General features: G+C 42.2%; 1 pseudogene; it reads right to left on the bottom strand.

Annotated features, from left to right (window-relative positions):
* Positions 1-1035: 1035 nt before the first annotated feature.
* Positions 1036-2992, bottom strand: LOC147439577 (subtilisin-like protease SBT2.6 pseudogene; annotated as a pseudogene).
* Between the last annotated feature and the right edge of the window lie 3008 nt (positions 2993-6000).

Raw genomic sequence — 6000 nt, 5'->3', positions numbered from 1 at the left:
CCAACCAGAGAATGAGGAAGTAAATACCTTCTACATTTTTGTTACAAGAGGAGATGGCATATAAGGACAATTTCAAATATAAAATCTTTGATATTGAAGGTTGAGAGTCCTTCCTATGAAATGAGACAACGAGACTTGTGGGCGTAAGCCAAAAGGTGAACTACTCGGTGTAGAAAGAGTCTCGAGTTTTAATATAAAATCTTCGACATTGGAATTGTGGGGGAGTCCTCTTACCTTCTTGAGAAATGGGACAATGGGACTTGTGAGTGTTAGATTCCAGAATATGAACAAGGTGACGGATTCCAAGAGGACGACACTACACTCTTCAAAAAGACAACGCTCGCTCTTCCAAGCTTTGCAATACGGCAAAAGCTGCTTCTGAGATGACGCAAAAACCAAGCCCATCATCTTTTCTGATTTAAAGTTCGCAGGGAGCTTGTCGTGTTTCTTCTGGCAGCTACGACTCTTTACCACACTCTCATCGTCACACAATGGTGCTTGGAATCCGATCTCTACCCAACCGTTCCACTTTGTTCAGTAAAAAGGCATGCATGCACTTGCACATGCAACGTTACCCCCACGTCCATTCTCACAACATCACTCTCTCTCTCTCTCTCTCTCTCTCTCTCTCTCTCTCTCTCTCTCTCTACGCACATGGTCAACTTTCATTGCCTCTGCACAAAATTGGATAGCTTCAACTTCCTTTCTCGATAGTACAAAGCTGGCTATATACATTAAGGTTATTCACGAGCTCGCTTTCTATGCAAGAAAAACATTATCTGAGGGTAAAACGGAAAGAATCGGGTGAAAACGACCAAGATGGCTGATATCATCATGCTGTAAAGGAAGGCGAGTACTGGAGTTTACATGACTGTTTGGTGAGGTAAAAAGGTGTGGTACTAAATTATACACGGTAAGAGAAAACGCATGCCGACAAGCGTGGTAATTCCGCCAGTCAAAAGGGTGAAAGCGGATGATGAACGGGCCGAGACGGCCAGGATGCATACACGTGTCATCGTACACAATCTAGGCTACTTAGTTGACTGTAACAGACCGGGAGACGACCAAGAGAGGAAGCCGGACAACATGCCCTCGGGAGCCGGACAGAAGCATAGAGCCAAAGGAAGGGCGTGAGCTGGCCGACATGGGCGTGATAGTGATCACCAGTTCTACACTCTGTTGCCTCCTTGTGTACAGCCTGCAGCAACGTGGCGCTGCATGCCCATGCCGCTCTGTGCAGTCAGCAGAGCCCTTCCGCAGCTTGAAAACGGTGGGATACACAGAGACAGCCACCCCCTCCGGCTGCTCAGTGGACACTCTGTATGTTTCTTTGTGCCTTGCCACACCGCTTGCCCTTCTTCGGACGACACGTGGCCCGCTTAGATTGGATATTGTTACCAACGGCTGGTTGAGCTGAAGCTGGCTCACGCCACCAGCTTGGTTGCAAATGGTGCGTGTTGCCTTCATACCTTCCATCTGCCCTCCTTGTATGGAGCATAAAAATTGTACATAATCTGGAAAATCTGCATCCACAACCACAAGGGTACTAGAGTCAGCAGTTTGCCAGAGGACTCCTGTTGCAACTTGATTGCGATATTCTTATTGAATAGCTTTTTGACCATCGACCAGAGCTTTGATTTAATTAGTTTTAGATTAAAATGACTTGTGGGATGTAGGAAAAGGGAACACATTGGGTCTCCCATCATATGGAAACTGGAACCATTAACCAATAACTTAATTGTAACATGAGTTATGACACATGGAATTGTGTGTGTGTGTGTGTGTGTGTGTGTGTGTCTGAGAGAGAGAGAGAGAGAGAGAGAGAGAGAGAGAGATACCTGCATAAAAAACAAGGCCAGGATCAATTGCATCCGTTGGGTTCACCTCACCACCTCCAAAATCGAAAGGGCTGGCAGGTCCAAGAGGCAGGGTGAGGTTGTAGGAAGGCTCTTGGGCCAGCAAGGGGAAGCCCTGGTGGTCAACCGTGGATGCGGTGGTTGTGAGAGCTGAACCCATTGCTGCAGGGCTTATCTTGGGGTTCTTTTGCTTCTCAATGCTGCTATCCCTGCTACATGTGGTGCTGCCATGCTTGTTCCTGACCCCAAAGCAAAACTTTTCCCTGTCATAGTTAAGAGTCCACAAGAAACTGATCTTTAGTTTACAACCACAAAGAGTATCAACATCATTGGCGTGCGGAGCCATCTGCTCATGGAGCTCTTATTTTCTGAACTTGCACTTTTAGATATTAAATATGAATTTCACAATGTGTCCCCTTCTAAATGAAGAATAGATCACATATCCACAGTACCCACTAAAAACTGACAATCTCATTAAAATCATCGTTACTGGGGCATCAAATCCTTGCACAAGCAAGTGTGAAGCTAGGCATTGAAATATGCATCCCCAGAACGCACAGAAGTATTCACTTATACAAAAGTGCCAATACTTATCTTCTGTCGTAGCTTGGAGATGCAGATGAGACTTAGTCATAGCGAAGCCTACAAAAGACATGGACTCAATTATACTAATTAATGCAAGAAATAGGTGATCAATGGGATGTTTAGTCAACAGCACTTGCTATTCAGAGAAATGCGCATCCGCTACGTTGTTTCTGGAGCAATATCATTTTGCTTAAATATTGAAAAAAAGGCTACGATATCATTGGTTCATGTGCTGTTCATCTAAAAAGAATAAAATAGATAGCAAACAGACATTGTATTGTAAGCATGCCCATCGAGCTTTACTAATGAAGTCCTTGGCATGAGGTCATGTGTATATGTACATACGTGTACCTATGTGTATATATAATTGAGTCCACAAAAAGCCCACAATCACTTATAAAAAAATTGCAGATTATAGACTAAGGGTACACAGCCACAAGACAATATAGCCATCATCTCCCTCAAATGAATAAATATTAATTACCTGTAACATAATCGTCGTCATTGCCTATTGGAGACCAAGCTGCCCAGATCATATCACCAGGGGCCATCACGAGCAACACACACACATGTGTTGGGGTGTCCAGAATTTTCCTATTGTACTCAGCTCTAGCATCGGAGGTGATACGAGTCCTCTTCAAGGACCTATCGACTTGTGGAGCATCAACAACTAGGCCTACTACAGGGTTTTGGGCCAACACTCCTTGCATGTACTCAAAGTGTTGCTTTCGAAACCTATATACCTTTTGGGTCATTGACACCAATGAGTATCTACCATGACGATAGTGTTGACAGTACAAACATGCAAGCTCTCTCGCACTAAGCTGTGGATGGAGTCTAACGAGTTGCAACAAGATCTCCTCATCATCATTGTGCCATTGCACATATACTCTCTTAACTTTGCATGGCACCAATGGCTCTATAGTAGGAGGTGCAAAGTTTTCGTCTATTCTAGCTATGAATACATTGGGCTAGAAATTGATGTGCTCATTGTTAGGCTTGCTGGTGCAATTCTTTGAACCTAGGAGACATTCACTCTTGGCAAGGATTTCTTAGATGTTGGTGTTGATTTTTCCTTCTAACCTAGCTGGAAAATGATGTGCTCATTGTTAGGCTTGCTAGTGCATTTCTTTCAACGTAGGAGACATTCACTCTTGGCAGGGATTGTTGGTCTCGATTTTTCCTTCTAACCTGGGTCTCTTGACCCTTGCTAGCTAACCAGCTTTTGCCATGAATTGCTTAACTAAGCTATCCGTATGTTAACTTGGTTGAAGTTTGTGTTGAAGGAAATGGGTTTTTTGTCTATCTACAGCGTGTGTGGATGCTAGATTTTTGCAAGTGCTGATATGGAAGCAAAGGGCATTTGAGGCATTTCATGGAGCTGAGAAAGGTGAGAAAGCTAGAAGGTTTTGACATACATTGCATTGTAGGGGTTGAATTGTCAAGTTAGGCCATCTTCTTATGGCGGTATGCAATTTTGTTGGGTTTCTCACTTTTGTGAAGGGGGGATGGAAGGCCTTGTGATTGTTTTTAATCCAAATTGTGGGTTGTTCAAGTATGAATTAACATGGTCTTTCCTTAAAGTGGCCTTGTTATTATCTGGTCACTCAAAAAGGATCTAAAACTTTGTATAGTCTTCAATTTGCAGCAAGACCTAATATAGCAAGATGGCATGATTTGGAGGCAAACACATGAAAGAAACTTGCATAACAATGAAGAAGAAGAAAGACAAAAAGGTAATGTTAAGAACTGTGAAAGGCTGAACTCGACTATGAGAAATTTATGTGTGTCTCTTCTCGTATCTAATTTCAACAAGTCTTACATGATACATCAAATTGCAAAGCATATCCAGCCCGGGGGGTTCACCTTACATAGTATGTAACCTATCACATGAGCTCAACAGAAGGGTATTTAAATGCTTTAAAACTTACAGAAATAATTTTACATAAGGATATGTTTTCTACAAATCTCCAAAAAATTTACAGAATTTAAAAGAAAAGGCTTCATTATATTTCCTAGAAAATTCGCAGCATAGGCATTTTAGAAAAAAAGCCTGAATGCAGTGATATAGTGGTCTTAAATAAACTAAACCCCCCGGGATATCCAGCCACAAAACACAATTGTTTCTCCTACACGACACAAAGAAAAGTGCCTACGAGGACACGAAGAGAAGCAGCATGGAACGAGCATCCACAACGGACTCCGAATGTTCATCTAGGAAAGCCCGATCAGCATGCAATACCGAGTCCACATGGACGCTGTTGACGAGCACCACATACTCACTGCCATCTTGTGTTTGTATGCCTCCTTTCAAAGAAGGAACCTGCATAATGTAGTGAGGAGCATCACAAGAGTAGCAATAGGGCTCACATAGGTCACGACTCACACGCGATCCTCCACAGCTTGAGCATTCAAAGTTAACAAGAGTCCCATTAACCTCGCTGAAGTGAAGAACTACAGACACCTGCAAAAACAACTTGCACTCAAGAAACTGGAAAACATAAAGGAGACTTAAAATGCATCTAAAAACTAGTAAGTCACACCTTTTGTCAATAGCCCAACTCCATGATTGTGAAAGCCTCTTTCAAGGATGACCTAAGATGTCCCTCAAGCACATCCATAAATGTAGTGAAGTCAAACGGGAATCAAACGCAGCCAAGCACTTCTTCTTCTGGAGGACACCCACATTGCGCAACACAAACATGGCTATGCCATGATCATTTAACTCTTGCACTCTGCGGGAAAGAGTATCAAGTCAAGTTACCAACCCTATCAAGGCATTAATGAGAGTAATGCCAAGTTTTTCCGTTTTCACACTGTAGGGAGGCTTTCTTGAGCTACCTTGTTGCTATATATGCTAGCCTCTTGAAATAAATTTCCCTCAGAATGATCTAGCTTTCAATTTCCTAAACTATTGCTTTACTAGGCACGAACAATGTGTAGACCAAGTGATTAGGTTGTGCGATGCTCTTTTCAAAACTTCAACAGTTTGTAATGAAAACACACCGTACTTATCCAAATTGTATGATATATTCTGAAATACACGTTCTTTTTCCATACAAGGCCATACTATACTTTTCCATATGATCGTATGATGACAACCTTGTTTCATGCTTTGTCCCCTTTTGTTTTGCTTTATATATGTACAAATATGAGTTCACTACTGCTTTTCACTTGAGTTCGGATCTCGAATTCAAATAATTTAAGAATGTACTAATAAGAACAAATAATTATTGGGTAAATTGTGTGACAGAACTAGTGTAGGCTTAAGAATTTCAATCGGATAACATTGGCCAACCCATCGTATAGACTTGGGGAACAACCCCTAAGGGTTACATGTCACACGAGTTGTCAAGGGGGTTTGAACCCAAGACCTTGGACACAAGAGTCTCTAGCTTGCTCTATCAACTGTGCGAGCAATAGTATAGGCTTGATTTGCCTCTTGCTATTTGGTTAGAATCTCAATTTTAGGTGATTAATGAGTACTAATGATATCCCAAATTATAGCATCGCTTATCAAAGAACTTATCGGATTGGAGTCTTTTCTCAAGGAAGATCA

The sequence above is a fragment of the Adiantum capillus-veneris genome, chromosome 16, assembly GCF_014529385.1.
Source record: "Adiantum capillus-veneris isolate H3 chromosome 16, ASM1452938v2, whole genome shotgun sequence".
NCBI classification, from domain to species: domain Eukaryota; kingdom Viridiplantae; phylum Streptophyta; class Polypodiopsida; order Polypodiales; family Pteridaceae; genus Adiantum; species Adiantum capillus-veneris.
This window is presented reverse-complemented; position numbering and strand designations above follow the sequence as displayed.